Below are 20,819 nucleotides of genomic sequence, written 5' to 3'. Positions count from 1 at the left end.
CATGCCGTCCAGTTTTTACCACTTGCCCTCATTTGGCCCATATCCCTCTATACCAATGTTTTCCATATAACTGTCTGAATGCTTTTTTCAAAGACAAAATTGTACCCGCCTCTACTACTGCTTCTGGCAGTTCAACCCAGACACTCCCCTATCTTTGGGAAAAGATGTTGACTATAGAACATAGAACATAGAACAATACAGCGCAGTACAGGCCCTTCGGCCCACGATGTTGCACCGAAACAAAAGCCATCTAACCTACACTATGCCATTATCATCCATATGTTTATCCAATAAACTTTTAAATGCCCTCAATGTTGGCGAGTTCACTACTGTAGCAGGTAGGGCATTCCACAGCCTCACTACTCTTTGCGTAAAGAACCTACCTCTGACCTCTGTCCTATATCTATTACCCCTCAGTTTAAAGCTATGTCCCCTCGTGCCAGCCATTTCCATCCGCGGGAGAAGGCTCTCACTGTCCACCCTATCCAACCCCCTGATCATTTTGTATGCCTCTATTAAGTCTCCTCTTAACCTTCTTCTCTCCAACGAAAACAACCTCAATTCCATCAGCCTTTCCTCATAAGATTTTCCCTCCATACCAGGCAACATCCTGGTAAATCTCCTCTGCACCCGCTCCAAAGCCTCCACGTCCTTCCTATAATGCGGTGACCAGAACTGTACGCAATACTCCAAATGCGGCCGAACCAAAGTTCTGTACAGCTGTAACATGACCTCCCGACTCCGGAACTCAATCCCTCTACCAATAAAGGCCAACACTCCATAGGCCTTCTTCACAACCCTATCAACCTGGGTGGCAACTTTCAGGGATCTATGTACATGGACACCTAGATCCCTCTGCTCATCCACACTTTCAAGAACTTTACCATTAGCCAAATATTCCGCATTCCTGTTATTCCTTCCAAAGTGAATCACCTCACACTTCTCTACATTAAACTCCATTTGCCACCTCTCAGCCCAGCTCTGCAGCTTATCTATATCCCTCTGTAACCTGCTACATCCTTCCACACTATCGACAACACCACCGACTTTAGTATCGTCTGCAAATTTACTCACCCACCCTTCTGCGCCTTCCTCTAGGTCATAGAATCATAGAAGTTTACAGCATGGAAACAGGCCCTTCGGCCCAACCAGTCCATGCCGCCCAGTTTTTAACCATTAAGCTAGTCACAGTTGCCCGCACTTGGCCCATAACCCTCTATACCCATCTTACCCATGTAACTATCTAAATGCTTTTTAAAAGACACAATTGTACCCGCCTCTACTACTACCTCTGGCAGCCCATTCCAGACACTCACTACCCTCTGAGTGAAGAAATTACCCCTCTGGGCCCTTCTGAATCTCTCCCCTCTCACCTTAAACCTATGCCCTCTAGTTTTAGACTCCCCTACCTTTGGGGAAAGATGTTGACTATCTACCTTATCTATGCCCCTCATTATTTTATAGACCTCTATAAGATCACCCCTAAGCCTCCTACGCTCCAGGGAAAAAAGTCCCAGTCTATCCAGCCTCTCCTTATAACTCAAACCATCAAATCCCGGCAACATCCTAGTAAATCTTTTCTGCACTCTTTCTAGTTTAATAATATCCTTTCTATAATAGGGTGACCAGAACTGCACACAGTATTCCAAGTGTGGCCGTACCAATGTCTTGTACAACTTCAACAAGACGTCCCAACTCCTGTATTCAATGTTCTGACCAATGAAACCAAGCATGCCGAATGCCTTCTTCACCACCCTGTCCACCTGCGACTCCACCTTCAAGGAGCTATGAACCTGTACTCCTAGATCTCTTTGTTCTATAACTCTCCCCAACGCCATACCATTAACTGAGTAGGTCCTGGCCTGATTCGATCTGCCAAAATGCATCACCTCACATTTATCTAAATTAAACTCCATCTGCCATTCGTCGGCCCACTGGCCTAATTGATCAAGATCCCGTTGCAATCCTAGATAACCTTCTTCACTATCCACTGTGCCACCAATCTTGGTGTCATCTGCAAACTTACTAACCATGCCTCCTAAATTCTCATCCAAATCATTAATATAAATCACAAATAACAGTGGACCCAGCACCGATCCCTGAGGCACACCACTGGTCACATGCCTCCAGTTTGAAAAACAACCCTCTACAACCACCCTCTGCCTTCTGTCGTCCAGCCAATTTTGAATCCAATTGGCAACCTCACCCTGGATCCCGTGAGCTTTAACCTTCTGCAACAACCTACCATGCGGTACCTTGTCAAAGGCTTTGCTAAAGTCCATGTAGACAACGTCTACTGCACTGCCCTCATCTACCTTCTTGGTCACCCCCTCAAAAAACTCAATCAAATTTGTGAGACATGATTTTCCACGCACAAAGCTATGCTGACTGCCCCGAATCAGTCCTTGCCTCTCTAAATGCTTGTAGATCCTGTCTCTCAGAATACCTTCTAGCAACTTACCTACTACAGACGTTAGGCTCACCGGTCTGTAGTTCCCAAGCTTTTCCCTGCTGCCCTTCTTAAACAAGAGCACAACATTCGCCACTCTCCAATCTTCAGGCACCTCACCTGTGGCTGCCGATGATTCAAATATCTCGGTTAGGGGACCCGCAATTTCCTCCCTAGCCTCCCACAACATCCTGGGATACATTTCATCAGGTCCCGGGGATTTATCTACCTTGATGCGCTTTAAGACTTCCAGCACCTCCTCCTCTGTAATATGCACACTTCTCAAGACATCACTATTTATTTCCCTTAGTTTCCTAACATCCATGCCTTTCTCCACCGTGAATACCGATGAGAAATATTCATTCAGGATCTCACCCAACTCTTGTGGCTCTGCACATAGATGTCCTTGTTGATCCTTAAGAGGCCCTACTCTGTCCCTAGTTACTCTTTTCCCCTTTATGTATCTGTAGAATCTCTTTGGATTCTCCCTTGCATTATTTGCCAAAGCAATTTCATGTCCCCTTTTTGCCCTCCTGATTTCCCTCTTAACTCTATTTCGACAATCTCTATACTCTTCAAGGGATCCACTTGATCCCAGTTGCTTATGTACGTCATATGCCTCCTTCTTCTTTTTGACCAGAGTCTCAATATCTCGAGTCATCCAGGGTTCCCTACTTCTACCAGCCTTGCCCTTCACTCATTTTTAAAAGCCTCCCATTTACCAGCCGTCCCTTTGCCTGCCAATAGTCTCCCCCAATCTACCTCTGCAAGTTCCTGTCTGATACCATCAAAATTGGCCTTGCCCCAATTAAGAATTTTAACTCTTGGGCCAGACCTATCATTCTCCATAGCTATCTTAAAACTAATGGAATTATGGTCACTTGTCCCAAAGTGATCCCTCACTAGCACTTCTGTCACTTGCCCTTCCTTATTTCCCAAGACGAGGTCAAGTTTTGCCCCCTCTCTAGTCGGTCCATCCACATACTGAATGACAAATTCCTCCTGAATACACTCAACAAATTTCCCTCCATCCAAGCCCCTAATGCTATGGCTGTCCCAGTCAATGTTGGGAAAGTTAAAGTCTCCTACTACTACCACCCTATTATTCTTGCAGCTATCTGTAATCTCCTTACATATTTGCTCCTCAATTTCCCGCTGACTATTTGGGGGCCTGTAGTACAGTCCTACCAAGGTGATCTCTCCCTTCTTATTTTTCAGTTCCACCCATATAGACTCAGTGGGCGAACCCTCGGATATATCCCCTCTAAGTACTGCCGTGATGTTCTCCCTAATCAAAAACGCCACTCCCCCTCCTCTCTTACCTCCTGTTCTATCCTTTCTATAGCATCTGTACCCCGGAACATTGAGCTGCCAGTCCTGCCCCTCCCTTAGCCATGTTTCAGTCATAGCTATAATATCCCAGTCCCATGTGCCCGTCCATGCCCTGAGTTCATCCGCTTTGCCCGTCAGGCCCCTTGCATTGAAATAAATGCAGTTTAATGTAGACCTTCCTTGCTCTCTGCCCTGCTTTCTCTGGTCATGCTTTACACACTCTCCCTTCCTGCCTTTTGTTTCTGTCCCCACTGACTTCCTACATCGGTTCCCATCCTCCTGGCACATTAGTTTAAACCCTCCCCAACTGCACTAGCAAACACACCCCCGAGAACATTGGTTCCGGTCCCACCCAGATGCAGACCGTCCGATTTGTACAGGTCCCACCTCCCCCAGAACCGGTCCCAATGTCCCAGGAATTTGAAACCCTCCCTCTTGCACCATCTCTCAAGCCACGTATTCATCCTAGCTATCCTGTCATTCCTACTCTGACTATCACGTGGCACTGGTAGCAATCCTGAGATTACTACCTTTGAGGTCCTACTTTTTAGTTTAACTCCTAACTCCCTAAATTCAGCTTGTAGGACCTCATCCCGTTTTTTACCTATATCGTTGGTGCCTATATGCACCACGACAGCTGGCTGTTCACCCTCCCCCTCCAGAATGCCCTGCAGCCGCTCCGAGACATCCTTGACCCTTGCACCAGGGAGGCAACATACCAACCTGGATTCTCGTTTGCGTCCGCAGAAACGCCTGTCTATTCCCCTTACAATTGAATCCCCTATCACTATAGCTCTGCCACTCTTTTTCCCGCCCTTCTGTGCAGCAGAACCAGCCACGGTGCCATGAACCTGGCTGCTGCCACCTTCCCCTGGTGAGCCATCTCCCCCAACAGCTTCCAAAACGGTAAATCTATTTTGGAGGGAGATGACCGCAGGGGATCCCTGCACTGCCTTCCTACTCTTCCTCTGTCTGTTGGTCACCCTTTCCCTATCTGCCTCAGTAATTTTAATCTGCGGTGTGACCAACTCACTGAATGTGCTATCCACAACTTCCTCAGCATCGCGGATGCTCCAAAGTGAGTCCATCCGCAGCTCCAGAGCCGTCAAGCGGTCTAACAGGAGCTGCAGTTGGACACACTTCTTGCAGATGAAGGAGTCAGGGACACCAGAAGGGTCCCTGACTTGCCACATCTCACAAGAGGAGCATGACACGGGTCTGAGCTCTCCTGCCATGACTTAAACCTGAAGTTAAATTTGAACTACACTACACATAGGTCATTGATAAAAATGACAAACAGCAACGGCCCCAGAACAGATCCTTGTGGTACTCCACTTGTGACTGTACTCCATTCTGAACATTTCCCATCAACCACCACCCTCTGTCTTCTTTCAACTAGCCAATTTCTGATCCACATCTCTAAATCACCCTCAATCCCCAGCCTCCGTATTTTCTGCAATAGCCTACCGTGGGGAACCTTATCAAACGCTTTGCTGAAATCCATATACACCACATCAACTGCTCTACCCTCATCTACCTGTTCAGTCACCTTCTCAAAGAACTCAATAAGGTTTGTGAGGCATGACCTACCCTTCACAAAGCCATGCTGACTATCCCTGATCATATTATTCCTATCTAGATGATTATAAATCTTGTCTCTTATAATCCCCTCCAAGACTTTACCCACTACAGACGTGAGGCTCACCGGTCTATAGTTGCCGGGGTTGTCTCTGCTCCCCTTTTTGAACAAAGGGACCACATTTGCTGTCCTCCAGTCCTCTGGCACTATTCCTGTAGCCAATGATGACATAAAAATCAAAGCCAAAGGTCCAGCAATCTCTTCCCTGGCCTCCCAGAGAATCCTAGGATAAATCCCATCAGGTCCCGGGGACTTATCTATTTTCAGCCTGTCCAGAATTGCCAACACCTCTTCCCTACGTACCTCAATGCCATCTATTCTATTAGCCTGGGGCTCAGCATTCTCCTCCATAACATTATCCTTTTCCTGAGTGAATACTGACAAAAAATATTCATTTAGTATCTCGCCTATCTCTTCAGACTCCACACACAATTTCCCATCCCTGTCCTTGACTGGTCCTACTCTTTCCCTAGTCATTCGCTTATTCCTGACATACCTATAGAAAGCTTTTGGGTTTTCCTTGATCCTTTCTGCCAAATACTTCTCATGTCCCCTCCTTGCTCGTCTTAGCTCTCTCTTTAGATCCTTCCTCGCTACCTTGTAACTATCCATCGCCCCAACCGAAACTTCACACCTCATCTTCACATAGGCCTCCTTCTTCCTCTTAACAAGAGATTCCACTTCCTTGGTAAACCACGGTTCCCTCGCTCGACGCCTTCCTCCCTGCCTGACCGGTACATACTTATCAAGAACACGCAGTAGCTGATCCTTGAACAAGCCCCACTTATCCAGTGTGCCCAACACTTGCAGCCTACTTCTCCACCTTATCCCCCCCAAGTCACGTCTAATGGCATCATAATTGCCCTTCCCCCAGCTATAACTCTTGCCCTGCGGTGTATACTTATCCCTTTCCATCATTAACGTAAACGTCACCGAATTGTGGTCACTGTCCCCAAAGTGCTCTCCTACCTCCAAATCCAACACCTGGCCTGGTCCATTACCCAAAACCAAATCCAACGTGGCCTCGCCTCTTGTTGGCCTGTCAACATATTGTTTCAGGAAACCCTCCTGCACACACTGTACAAAAAATGACCCATCTATTGTACTCGAACTATATCTTTTCCAGTCAATATTTGGAAAGTTAAAGTCTCCCATAATAACTACCCTGTTACTTTTGCTCTTATCCAGAATCATCTTCACCATCCTTTCCTCTACATCCCTAGAACTATTAGGAGGCCTATAAAAAACTCCCAACAGGGTGACCTGTTCAGGTCATACTACCTCGGAAGAAGAGTCCCCATCTAGCATCCTCTCCGCCACCGTAATACTGCTCTTGACTAGCAGCGTCACACCTCCCCCTCTTTTGCCTCCTTCTCTGAGCTTACTAAAACACCTAAACCCCGGAACCTGCAACATCCATTCCTGTCCCTGCTCTATCCATGTCTCCGAAATGGCCACAACATCGAAGTCCCAGGTACCAACCCGTGCTGCCAGTTCCCCTACCTTGTTTCGTATACTCCTGGCATTGAAGTAGACACACTTCAAACCACCTACCTGAACACTGGCCCCCTCCTGCGACGTCAAATCTGTGCTCCTGACCTCTATACTCTCATTCTCCCTTACCCTAAAACTACAATCCAGGTTCCCATGCCCCTGCTGCATTAGTTTAAACTCCCCCAAAGAGCACTAACAAATCTCCCCCCCAGGATATTTGTGCCCCTCAGGTTCAGATGTAGACCATCCTGTCTGTAGAGGTCCCACCTTCCCCAGAAAGAGCCCCAGTTATCCAGAAATCTGAATCCCTCCTGCCTGCACCATCCCTGTAGCCACGTGTTTAAATGCTCTCTCTCCCTATTCCTCATCTCACTATCACGTGGCACGGGCCAACCCAGAGATAACAACTCTGTTTGTTCTAGTTCTGAGCTTCCATCCTAGCTCCCTGAAAGCCTGCCTGACATCCTTGTCCCCTTTCCTACCTATGTCGTTAGTGCCAATGTGGACCACGACTTGGGGCTGCTCCCCCTCCCCCCTAAGGACCCTGAAAACACGATCCGAGACATCACGTACCCTTGCACCTGGGAGGCAACATACCAAACGTGAGTCTCTCACACTCCCACAAAATCTCCTATCTGTGCCCCTGACTATAGAGTCCCCAATTACTAATGCTCTGCTCCTCTCCCCCCTTCCCTTCTGAGCAACAGGGACAGACTCCGTGCCAGAGGCCTGTACCCCATGGCTTATCCCTGGTAAGTCCCCCCCCCACAAGTATCCAAAGCAGTATACTTGTTTCTCAGGGGAACGACCGCAGGGGATCCCTGCACTGACTGCTTTTTCCCAGTCCCTCTTACAGTTACCCACCTATCTCCAATCTTTGGTGTAACTAATTCCCTGAAACTATCTATGACCCATTCTGCCTCCCGAATGATCCGAAGTTCTTCCAACTCCAGCTCCAGTTCCCTAACTCGGTCTTGGAGGAGCTGGAGATGGCAGCACTTCCTGCAGGTAAAATCAGCAGGGACACTAACTGCATCCCTCACCTCAAACATCCTGCAGGAGGAACATTGCACTCCCTTCCCTGCCATTCCTCTAACTTTCTACCAAGATCTGGCTAACAACTAAATTAAATTTTTTATAAAAAATAATAATATAATAAAATATGGTACTTACCTCAGACCAATGGGTTTTATTATTAGGTTAGAGGAGGAGGGCGGGTGGGAGACACTACACGTGTAGTGTCTCGGGTTTCCTCTCCACCAGAATTTATTGGTGAGGGTCTTCCCAGACGTCCGTGGGTCGACTTCCTGTTCCCGCCTAAAAAACTAATTAAAAAAAAAAAATCTCAGCTCCTGCTGAAATTGACTAACCAGCCAGCTCCACTCCCGCCGAAATCGACTGGCCTGCCCCTTCAAAGACAAGTGCTTTTAAAGGACAGACTTACCTCCCAGCAGCCACTTCCGCACTGCTCCCGCTGAAACTGACTCACCAGCTGTTCTCACGCCGAAATCGACTGGCCTGCCCCTGCAAAGACAAGTGCTTTTAAAGGACAGACTTACCTCCCAGCAGCCACTTCCGCACTGCTCCCGCTGAAACTGACTCACCAGCTGTTCTCACGCCGAAATCGACTGGCCTGCCCCTGCAAAGACAAGTGCTTTTAAAGGACAGACTTACCTCCCAGCAGCCACTTCCGCACTGCTCCCGCTGAAACTGACTCACCAGCTGTTCTCACGCCGAAATCGACTGGCCTGCCCCTGCAAAGACAAGTGCTTTTAAAGGACAGACTTACCTCCCAGCAGCCACTTCCGCACTGCTCCCGCTGAAACTGACTCACCAGCTGTTCTGACGCCGAAATCGACTGGCCTGCCCCTGCAAAGACAAGTGCTTTTAAAGGACAGGCTTATCTCCCAGCAGCCACTTCCGCACTGCTCCCGCTGAAACTGACTCACCAGCTGTTCTCACGCCGAAATCGACTGGCCTGCCCCTGCAAAGACAAGTGCTTTTAAAGGACAGACTTACCTCCCAGCACTGCTCCCGCTGAAACTGACTCACCAGCTGTTCTCACGCCGAAATCGACTCTTTCGGCGTATCTACTATCGACTCTATCTACCTTATCTATGCCCTCATTATTTTACAGGCCTCTATAAGTTCACCCCCAAGCCTCCTACGCTCAAAGGAAAAATGTCCAGTCTATCCAGCCTCTCCTTATAACTCAAACCACCAAGTCCGGTAGCATCCATGTAAATCTTTTCTGCACTCTTTCCAGTTTAATTTAAAAAATATATATTTTTATTGGGGTAGTTGCAAGTTTTTATAATAACAGCGACATGAACATGGCACATCCCCATCACAATCTTCACACACCCCGACCACAAAACAACAGTCCGGCCCTCTTCCCCCCCGCCCCCCCCCCTTTGGAATATCTGCTGACATTTTAATTTTCCCCGAGAAAGTCGACGAACGGCTGCCACCTCCGGGAGAACCCTAACATTGACCCTCTTGTAGCACAATCAGTCACTCACGAGACGAGATGAGAAGGAGTCGAACGATGGCTTTATTACGCAGACTTGTTCCCTAGCAGCTCAGTTACAGAATGCGGCTGCTGGGAGAACCCGGGCTCTTATACTCCGCCTTACTGGGTGGAGCCAGCAGGTGGGTGATCCAATCGGGATCTAGTGTCTATCCACCAATAGCCTCTTGGCCTACCAGGGTACCTTAATACCCCTAATACATACCACCACATTCACCTCATTAAAAAGGAACCCGGCGGGGTAGTGGGCCATATGGTGGTAGGGGTTTACAGAGTCGGTACCTAGGATGCCGCTAACACAGTGGCTGTGCTCCGATATTAACTACTTACAATGCCGCTTTTACTGGGCAACCAAAAAAAATTATTGACAGAGGCATTTCTTGCTTCATTATACAGATTCGATGAGTCGAATGGGTGTCCTGGTCGTCCTCGCCGATTGTCTTGGACCCGGTGACGATGCAGGTGCAGGTTCCGGCCTCGTCGTCTCTGGGAGCGTCACGATGCCTCGTCCCGCTCCAATATCCCTATTCGGGGCCGGGGGAAGGACCGATCCACCCTGGAAGCGGGCGGCTGTGGGGTGCGCCGGTGGGAGGGAGGGGGTGATTGGTGTTGGGGGGGGGGGGCTCCGGCGGGTGCCACGTCCCGCAGGGAGATTGTGTCCTGTTGGCCGTCGGGGTACGTCACGTAGGCGTATTGAGGGTTCGCGTGGAGGAGATGAACCCTCTCGACCAACGGGTCCGATTTGTGCGTCCGCACATGCTTTTGGAGCAGGATGGGTCCCGGGGCTGCCAGCCAGGTCGGAAGTGACGTTCCGGAGGAGGACTTCCTAAGGAAGACAAGGAGGCATTCGTGAGGTGTTTGATTCGTTGTTGTACACAGCAGCGACCAGATGGAGTGGAGGGCGTCCGGGAGGACTTCCTGCCAGCCGGAAAATGGGAGACTTCTAGACCGCAGGGCCAGTAGGACGGTCTTCCAGACCGTTCCGTTCTCCCTCTCTACCTGACCGTTCCCCCGGTGGTTGTAACTGGTCGTCCTGCTAGAGGCGATGCCCTTGCTGAGCAGGAATTGACGCAGTTCGTTGCTCATGAAGGCGGACCCCCTATCGCTATGTATGTAGGCGGGGAAACCGAACAGTGTAAAGATGGTGCCGAGGGCTCTAATGACCGTGGCCATGTCAGGACAGGGGATGGCGAAAGGGAACCGGGAGTATTCGCAAATCACGTTGAGGAAGTACGTGTTGCGATCGGTGGAGGGGAGGGGGCCTTTGAAGTCCAGGCTGAGGCGCTCAAAAGGACGGGAAGCCTTTATCAGGTGCGCTTTATTTGGCCGGTAGAAATGCGGCTTGCACTCTGCGCAGATCTGGCAGTTCCTGGTGGCGGTCCTGACCTCCTCGATGGAGTAGGGCAGGTTGCGGGTCTTTACGAAGTGATAGAACCGAGTGACCCCCGGGTGGCAGAGGTCCTCGTGGAGGGTTCGGAGACGGTCCACTTGTGCGTTGGCACACATGCCGCGGGATAGGGCATCGGAAGGCTCGTTCAGCTTTCCGGGACGATACAAGGTCTTATAGTTATAGGTGGAGAGTTTGATCCTCCACCGCAAGATCTTGTCGTTCTTGATCTTGTTGATTCACTCTCCTCACTGACCAACGGTCGGTTGCCTTCAAGTTCGATAATGCACAGCGGGGCATGAAGGCAACCGACCGTTGGTCAGTCAGGAGAGTGAATCTCCTACCGGCCAGATAATGCCTCCAATATGGCCTGGGCCTCCTTTTCCACTGAGGAGTGGTGGATTTCTGAAGTGTGGAGGGTGCGTGAAAAAAAGGCCACGGGTCTGCCCGCTTGGTTGAGAGTGGCCGCCAGAGCTACGTCAGACGCGTCGCTCTCGACTTGGAAGGGGAGGGACTCGTCGATTGCGTGCATCGTGGCCTTTGCGATATCCGCTTTGATGCGGCTGATCTGTCGATAGGGGGAAAACCGTGGACTGGATTAGTGGACGGGCCTTGTCCGCATAGTTGGGGACCCACTGAGCGTAATAAGAGAAAAAGCCCAGGCAGCATTTCAGGGCCTTGGAGCAGTGGGGGAGGGGGAACTCCACGAGGGGGCGCATGCGTTCAGGGTCGGGGCCTATCACTCCATTACGCACTACGTAGCCAAGGATGGCTAGACGGTCAGTGCTAAACACACATTTTTCCTTGTTGTATGTGAGATTCCGGGCGTTTGCGGTCTGGAGGAATTTGCGGAGGTTGACGTCATGGTCCTGCTGGTCGTGGCCGCAGATGGTGACGTTGTCGAGATACGGGAACGTGGCCCGCAAACCGTACCGATCAACCATTCGGTCCTTCTCTCGTTGGAAGACCGAGACCCCATTAGTGACGCCGAATGGAACCCTTAAAAAATGATAGAGCCGCCCATCTGCTTCGAAAGCAGTGTATTTTCGGTCACTCGGGCGGATGGGGAGCTGGTGATAGGCGGACTTAAGGTCCACCGTGGAAAAGACCTTGTACTGTGCAATCCGATTGACCATGTCGGATATGCGGGGTAGAGGGTACGCATCCAGCTGCATCTACCTATTGATGGTTTGACTATCGTCTACGACCATCCTCTGCTTCTCCCCGGTCTTTACAACTACCACCTGGGCTCTCCAGGGATTATTGCTGGCCTGAATTATGCCTTCCCTCAGCAGCCGCTGGACGTCTGACCGGATAAAAGATTGGTCCTGGGCACTGTACCGTCTGGTCCTAGTGGCGACTGGTTTGCAATCTGGTGTGAGGTTCGCGAACAGGGAAGGCGGATCGACCTTGAGGGTCACGAGGCTGCAGATAGTGAGTGGGGGTATAGGGCCGCCGAATTTAAACGTTAAGCTCTGGAGATTACACTGAAAATCCTATCCCAGGAGTGTGGAAGAGCAGAGGTGGGGAAGGACGTAAAGCCGGTAGATTTTGAACTCCCTCCCCTGCACCATGAGGTTCGCGATGCAGAACCCTTTTATCTCTTCCGAATGGGACCCCGCCGCCAGAAATTTTTTTTGATTACTCAGGTGGATCGGAAGGGAATAGCGTCTTACTGTATCAGGATGCATAAAATTCTCCGTGCTCCCAGAGTCGATCAGGCAGGGCGTCTCGTACCTGTTTACAAATATAGTTGTTGTTGCTGTTTGGAGCGTATGGAGCCGTGACTGGTCCAGGGTCACAGAAGCCAGTCGTAGTTGCTGCATCGGGGAGTTTTCTTCAGACCCCGTGTGGCCGTCCATCCCGGGGTCCTTAGACGTCAGCCAAGATGGCGGCGTCCACGGGTCGCACACGGTCGGGGGTGCACAAGATGGCACCGCCCATGGATCGCACATTGCCGGGGGGGGGGGGGGGGCACACAATGGCGGCGCCCATCCCTCCCGCATGGAGTCCGGGACCCAAGATGGCGGAGCCCGTTGGCCACACGTGGATCGCTGGGGGGGTTGAGTTTGGGGTTCTCCCCCGGAGATTGCGGCTACCCCCCGGGCCTGGCACACAGCTACGAAATGCCCCTTTTTCCATACCCTTTACAGAGGGCCAAGCGGGCCAGGCATCACATCCGGAGGTGTTTCCCCTGCCCGCAAAAGTAGCAGCGGGCCCCCCCCCCGGGTGATCCGCCGCTCTGGCAGCGCAGGCCTGCGGGGGGTCCCGGGGGTTTGGTCGTGGCTGGGGTCCACGGTGCCCAAGGGGCTGCCACCCGGTCGGGGGCGCAGGTGCGGGCATTCTGTGACGCCACATCAAACGAGGCCGCGAGGGCCCGTGCCTCTTTGAGGCCTAGTGTGTCTCTTTCCAGCAATCGCTGGCGAATTTGGGATGTATTCTCCCCAGTATCAACAGCGCATTGTAGAATTCGTCCAGCGATTCCCCGGGGATCTGCCGTCTCGTCGCGAGCTGGTGGCGTGCGTAGTCCTGGTTGACGGGCCGAACATAGATTCCTATCAGCATCGCGATCGCCATCGGGAAATCTTCCGCATCCTCTAAGAGCGTGTATGTATCAGGGCTCACTCTGGCATGCAGGACCTGGAATTTCTGTTCCTCTGTAGGTATGCCGGGGGCCGTTCGGAGGTATTTCTGGAAACACGCTAACCAATGTTTAAAAGTGGCCACTGCGTTTGCCGTGTGGGGGCTGATTCGCAGATACTCCGGCATGATTCGGAGCTCCATGTCCTTAAAAGTTTGCGTAATAAATCGTAGCACAATCAATCACTCACTCACGAGATGAGAAGGAGTCGAACGATGGCTTTATTACGCAGACTTGTTCCCCAGCAGCACAGTTACAGAATGCGCCTGCTGGGAGAACCCGGGCTCTTATACTCCGCCTTACTGGGTGGAGCCAGCAGGCGGCTGATCCAATCGGGATCCAGTGTCTACTCACCAATAGCCTCTCGGCATCCCAGGGTACCTTAATACCCCTAATACATACCACCACACCTCTTAAGGGCTACCAGGGAGGCAAAGGCCAAGACGTCAGTCTCTTTCGACACTCCAAAGATGGCCACCTCCGGACTCGGCACCACCCGTGTTTTGAGTACCGTGGACATTGCCTTCGCAAAACCCTGCCAAAACCCTCTAAGCTGCGGGCATGCCCAAAACATGTGGACATGATTTGCTGGGCTTCCCGCACACCTCACACACCTGTCCTCTAAGGCCCTCGGGATTAAGGTGGGGAGGCACTGAAAGACAAACAGAAATCTGGGGAGGACCATCATTTTCACAGTCTGTACCCTCCCCGCCAGTGACAGCGGGAGCATGTCCCATCTCTTAAAGTCCTCTTTCATTCTATGAGCTGGGATAGGTTTAACTTGCGCAGTGCCTCCCATTCCCGGGCCACCTGGATTCCCACAGGTAATCCCACTCTACCAGATCAAAAGCCTTCTCCACATCCATCGCCACCACCACCTCCATCTCCCCTCCTTCTGAGGGCACCATAATAACATTTAAAAGCCTTCGAACATTGGCCTGGAGTTGCCTGCCCTTTACAAATCCCGTCTGGTCTTCCCCTATCACCCCCGGGACACAATCCTCTATCCTTGTGGCCAGTATCTTAGCCAGCAGTTTGGTATCCACATTCAGTGGAGGAATTGGCCTGTATGGCCCGCAATGCTCCAGATCCTTCTCCCGTTTCAGGATCAATGAAATCGAGGCCTGCAACATTGTTGGGGGGGTGGACTCCCTTCTCTCTTGCTTCATTAAATGTCCTCACCAGCAGTGGGTTCAATATCTCTGAAAACTTCTTATAGAATTCCACCGGGTAGCCGTCCGACCCGGACCTTGCCCGACTGCTTGTCCTCCAGCCCCTTGATTATTTCCTCAATTTCAATTGGGGCTCCCAGCCCATCCACCAGATCCTCATCCACCCACAGGAACCTCAACTGATCCAGAAACTGCCTCATCCCCTCCACCCCAGCTGGGGGGCTCTGACTCATATTTTGCTGTAGAGGTCCTTAAACACCTTGTTCACCCCCGCTGGATCCAGGACAGTATTACCGTCTCTACTCTTTACTTTACCTATCTCCCTGGCCACCTCTCTTTTCCTGAGCTGGTGCGCCAACATCCTGCTTGCCTTTTCCCCATACTCATAGATCCCCCCCCCCTTGCCTTCCTCAACTGTTCCACTGCTTTCCCTGTGGTCAACAGCCCAAACTCCGCCTGTAACTTCCGTTGCTCCCTCAGTAGCCATGCATCCGGGGCCTCAGAGTATCTCCTGTCCACCTGGAGTATCTCCTCCACTAATCTATCCCTCTCAGCCCATTCCACCTTTTCTCTGTGGGCCCGTATAGCGATTAATTCCCCTCTGACTACTGCCTTCAAAGCTTCCCAGGCCGTCGCTGCAGAGACCTCCCCCGTATCATTTGTTTCCAGGTAGTTCTGGATGGACTTGTTAACCCGCCCACAAATTGCTTCATCCGCTAGCAACCCCACATCCAGTCTCCACAGTGGACATTGCCCTCACTCCACACTAACCCATAGATCTAACCAGTGCGGGGCATGATCCGATACTGCAATTGCCGAATACTCAGTATCCACCACCTTCGGTATTAGCGCCCTGCTCAGAACAAAAAAGTCGATGCGAGAGTATACCTTGTGGACATGTAAAAAAAAAAGGAAAACTCCTTCGTCCTCGGCCCTGCAAACCTCCATGGGTCAACTCCTCCCATCTGTTCCGGAAAACCCTTCAATTGCTTTGCCGCAGCCGGCCTCCTCCCTGTCCTGGATTTTGACCGGTCCAATTCTGGATCAGTGAGTGCATTGAAGTCCCCTCCCATGATCAGGTAATGTGACTCTAAGTCTAGGATCTTACCGAACACCCGCCTCATAAATTCCACGTCGTCCCAATTCGGAGCATAGATGTTCACAAGTATCATTCGCACCCCCTCCAGCTTCCCACTGACCATTAAGTACCTACCGCCCTTGTCTGACACGATTCTCTCTGCCTCGAATACCACTCGTTTGCTGATCAAGATCGCTACCCACCCCGGTCAGTCCAGTCCTGAGTGGAACACTTGGTTAACCCACCCCTTCCTCAATCCCGTCTGGTCTGTAACCTTTAGGTGTGTTTCTTGCAGCATTGCCACGTCCGCCTTCAGTTCCCTCAAATGCGCAAACACGCGAGCCCTCTTCACCGGTCCATTGAGTCCTCTCACGTTCCATGTGATCAGCCTGGACGGGGGGCTTCCAATCTCCTCCCCCCACCCCCCCCCCCCCCCCCCCCCCGCCAACTAGCCATCAGTCTTTTTAGGCCAGCCTTGGGCTCGCGCCCTCCGCTTCCTCGAGCCCCCACTCGGGCTGTCGCCATTCCCAACCTCCCATTTGTCCCCTAGTAAGTTCCTCCCCATCAGCAAAGCAGCTCCCCCCCACCCCCCCCTAGCAACAACACTAGAAACCCAATCCCCCAAGTCAAGCTGCAGCTTAACACCTGCTCACCCCCCACTGCGCCTCCGAGGGTCAGCTGACCCATGCTGACTCGATAGCTCCCGCCCCTGGCACCAAGCAGTCTGTCTCCCTATTGTACTCTCCTCTCTCCCCCCAACATGAATAAACATTTTAAAAGCATCACTTTCCCCAGTAAACAGAAAAAAGTGAAGAAACATTTAAAAAATAGTCACCCAAACAGCAGAACTAATTCAAAGCCCACCCCCCCCCCTCTAACAAGGTCCCTACAAGACAGATCAACCTTTAACCATCCACACAACCCATTATTTCACATAGAGCTACTTAAATTTATACAATCCAGCCCACAAATTGCTGCCACAGTTCTTCTCCAAGGCTTAAGTGTCTTTTAATTCACCTCCAGCTTAATTTCTTTAATAGAGGTCCATACTTCGTCTGGCGTTTCAAAGTAGAAGTCCCGTTCCTCATGTGTGACCCACAGACGGGCTGGGTACAGCATCCTGAACTTCACCCCCTTCTTAAAGAGGGTCATTTTTGCCCGATTGAACCCAGCTCACCTCTTGGCCAAATCCACTCCCAGATCCTGATAGATGCAACTCACAGTTCTCTCATTTGCTGCTCAGTTCTTTCTTGGCCCAACTCAAAACGTGGTCCTTGTCCATGAAACGGTGAAAATGTACCACCATAGCCCTCGGCGGCTCGTTCACTCTGGGCTTTCTCGCGAGGGCTCTGTGCGCTCTGTGCAATTCCAGGGGCTGAGGGAATGCCCCAGCCCCCATCAACTTTTCCAACATGTCCGTCACATAGGCCCTCGCTTCCGATCCCTCACTGCCTTCAGGGAGGCCAACAATTCTGAGATTCTGCCTCCTGGACCTATTCTCCAGATCCTCCAGCTTCTCCTGCATTATTTTCTGGCGGTTGTTCGTCATCCCCACCTTGCTTTCCAGCACGGTTATATACTCCTCGCGCTCGGACAACTTTTGTTCGACTTCCTGGATCGCTCTCCCGTGGGTTTCCTGATTCTGAACCACTTGATCAATCGATTAATCGTGTCCAGCGTGTCCTTCTTCAGCTTGGCGAAGCAATCCTCGAAAACTTCACCAGCTGCTCCGCCATACTGTCCCGTGTTACCAGATCTGCTTGGGTCTCCCTTATCGGACTTTGTCATCTCACACGGCCACTTCTGGTCCAATTCTCCATACACCAGAGGGGGATTTCTCCTTACTGTCTCACTCTTCACTGATTTATCGCATTAAATCCGAAAAAAAGGGGGGGAAATTATCCAAAAGTCTGTTACAGACGGGAGCTATCAAATGTGCGACCTACTCCTCCATGGCCGCCACCGGATGTCCCCCTCCTGCTCTATCTTTCCTCTAGCATCTGTACCCTGGAAGATTGAGCTGCCAGTCCTGCCCCTCCCTTAGCCATGTTTAAGTAATACCTATAGTGACCCAGTCCCATGCACCCACCCATAACCCGAGTTCATCTGCCTTGCCCATGAGGCCTCATGCATTGAAAAAAATGCAGTTTAATCTAGACTTCCCTTGTTCTCTGCCCTGCTTTCTCAGACTCTCTGTCCGGTCATGTACACTCTCTGTGTTTTAATTCTCTTTGCCTTACAGAACCCACTCACCGAGGTCGGTGGGGGGAAAGGGGGGGGGGGTCAGTGGGGGGGGAGGGGGGGGGGTCAGTGGGGGGGGAGGGGGGGGGGTCAGTGGGGGGGGGAGGGGGGGGTCAGTGGGGGGGAGGGGGGGGGTCGGTGGGGGGGAAGAGGGGGGGGGTCGGTGGGGGGAAGAGGGGGAGTGTCGGTGGGGGGAAGAGGGGGGGGTGTCGGTGGGGGGAAGAGGGGGGTGTCAGTGGGGGGAAGGGGGGGGGTCGGTGGGGGGAAGAGGGGGGGGTCGGTGGGGGGAAGAGGGGGGGGTCGGTGGGGGGAAGAGGGGGGGTCGGTGGGGGGGAAGAGGGGGGGGTCGGTGGGGGGAAGAGGGGGGGGTCGGTGGGGGGAAGAGGGGGGGGTCGGTGGGGGGAAGGGCGGGGGGTCGGTGGGGGGAAGGGCGGGGGGTCGGTGGGGGGAAGAGGGGGGGGGTCGGTGGGGGGGAAGAGGGGGGGTCGGTGGGGGGAAGAGGGGGGGTCGGTGGGGGGAAGAGGGGGGGGTCGGTGGGGGGAAGAGGAGGGGGGGTCGGTGGGGGAAGAGAGGGGGTCGGTGGGGGAAAAGAGGGGGTCGGTGGGGGAAAAGAGGAAGAGGAGTCTGGCTCCCTGCCCCCGGTTTGGGGAGGAGGTTGGCCACTGCTCCGGGTTAGGGGAGGGGGTGGACTCACTGGCTGGGTTCAGGGAGGGGGGCTGGACTCACTGGCTGAGTTAGGGGAGAGGGTGGACTCACTGGCCGGGGTATGGGAGGGGGTGGTCTCACTCTCTGGGTTTGGGGGAGGGGTGGTCTCACTGGCTGGTTTGGGGAGGGGGTGGTCCCACTGGGTGGGTTAGGGGAGGGGGTGATCTCATTGGCTGGGATGGGGGGGGGGTGGTCCCACAGGCTGGCATAGGGGAGGGGGTGATCCCGCCGGCTGGGATAGGGGAGGGGGTAGTCCCACTGGCTGGCACAGGGGAGGGGGTGGTCTCACTGGCTGCGATAGGGGAGGGGGTAGTCCCACTGGCTGGGATAGGGGAGGGGGTGGTCTCACTGGCTGGGATGGGGGAGGGGTTGGGTCACTGGCTGGGTTAGGGGGAGGGGTTGGACTCACCGGCTGGGTTGACTCATTCTCTGAATACTTTAGTCACTGCCGCCTCTGCCTCCCCTCCTCCTCCGTGCTCTTGGCCCCGCCCTCCAGGATTTGTGACGTCAACCCACACGCGACACTCTCAGATGGCATCGGAAAGAACCAATCAGGGAATGCCGTTGCATTCTGTATTTGCATAAATGTGCTTTGTTATGAGTGACAACAATATTCACCAATAAAGTTCCAGATTCGTCTATGATGTCACTGCCTGCCTTCCCGATGACGCTGATAAAGTGGGATGGCCGTTGCTAAGTAGGTCGCTAAGCAGGTTGCCGTGTGACGATTGAGTAGCTCCACCTCCTACCCGTACAAGGTCAATCCTGATCCTTTTTTTGGACAAGTTGTTCCGCGGGGAATTAAAAGGATGAGGGATGTGAAAATAAAATCAAAATAATGTGAATGCTGCAAATCTGAGAGGGAAACAAAATTTTGGAACTATTCAACAGCTCAGGCCGCCTCTGTAGAAGGGGAGAGAGATAATGTTATCAGGTCATGACCTTTCATCAGATCTATGAGTCAAAGGTCACTGTTGAAAAGGTCAACCTGATAGTTAACTCTATTTCTCTTTCCCCACATTTACTTAACATTTCCAGTATTTTCTGCTTTAGGTACTTTTGATGTTTACCTTACAGGAAGTCGGGCTGGTTAGATGGGCTGAACAGTGGTAACTGGAATGTAACCCTGGAAACTGAGATCGTGCATTTTGGGAGGACTAACAAGCATAGGAAAAGACAACGAATGGTAGGACCCTAGGAAATACAGAGTGTGGTAGTCACCACTAGCTGTATTATATGTATTACAGTAAGGCACATATACTAGAGATACATGGGTAAATCCCTGCCTGCTGACTCTGCCCAGTAGGTGGCATATAAATGTGTGTGCCCGCCGGTGCTGCAGCCATTCTGGTAGCAGCTACAGGAGGCACAACATCTTTGCGCAATAAAGCCTCGATTATTCCACTACTCTCGTCTTTGTGGTAATTGGTAGTGCATCAATTTATTGAGCAAAGATTTTAAAATGATGGATCTTCGCATCAAGCCTGATTGCCTGCAGCTGAGCCCTCAAGCAGCCAACGCTACGTCCGCTTTTGACCACTGGCTAGCCTGCTTCGAAAGCTACCTCCGAACATCCGCTGAGGAACCCTTGGACACGCAGAAGCTCTAAGTCCTCTATTCACGGGTGAGCCCTGGCATTTTTCCTCTCACCTGGGATGCGCCCACTTACTCCGAAGCAATGGAGCTCCTGAAGGGACATTACGTTCGGCCAGTCAATCAACTATACGCCAGGCACCTCCTGTCCACGAGACAGCAACTCCCCGGTGAGTCCCTAGACGATTTCCCGCATGCCATGCACATCCTGGGGAGGAACTGTGACTGCCAGGCAGTTTCGGCAGACAAGCACACAGAACTTTTAATCCGAGACACCTTCGTTACGGGCATGAGGCCTGCGTACGTCCGCCAGCGCCTATTGGAAGGGGGTACTCTTGATCTTGCGGGAACCAGGCAGCTCACGAACGCGTTAACAGTGGCCTTCCGCAACGTCCAGTTGTGCGCCCCCGACCACACGGCACCCTCATGGGCATCGTGGGCCCCACCAGCTACCGACACCAGCTCACCGCAAGCCTGCGCCGCGCAGCAGCCAGCCAACTCCGGGGTGCCCAAATGCTATTTTTGCGGGCAGAGCAAACACCCCCGGCAGCGCTGCCC

General features: G+C 52.2%; 1 protein-coding gene across 1 annotated transcript in view; it reads right to left on the bottom strand.

The window, feature by feature from the left end:
• Nucleotides 1–19,180, bottom strand: part of lmnb1 (lamin B1) — a 192,556-nt gene extending 173,376 nt beyond the window's left edge. Inside the window, exon 1 of the mRNA XM_072516572.1 lies at nt 19,078–19,180. The gene's annotated coding sequence lies outside the window, so the exon portion shown is untranslated. The remainder of the gene's footprint in view (nt 1–19,077) is intronic.
• Nucleotides 19,181–20,819: the final 1,639 nt, after the last annotated feature.

This window comes from Scyliorhinus torazame, chromosome 9, assembly GCF_047496885.1.
Source record: "Scyliorhinus torazame isolate Kashiwa2021f chromosome 9, sScyTor2.1, whole genome shotgun sequence".
Taxonomy (NCBI): Eukaryota; Metazoa; Chordata; class Chondrichthyes; order Carcharhiniformes; family Scyliorhinidae; genus Scyliorhinus; species Scyliorhinus torazame.
The sequence above is the reverse complement of the archived record's forward strand: the minus strand, read 5'-3'. Positions and strand labels throughout refer to the sequence as shown.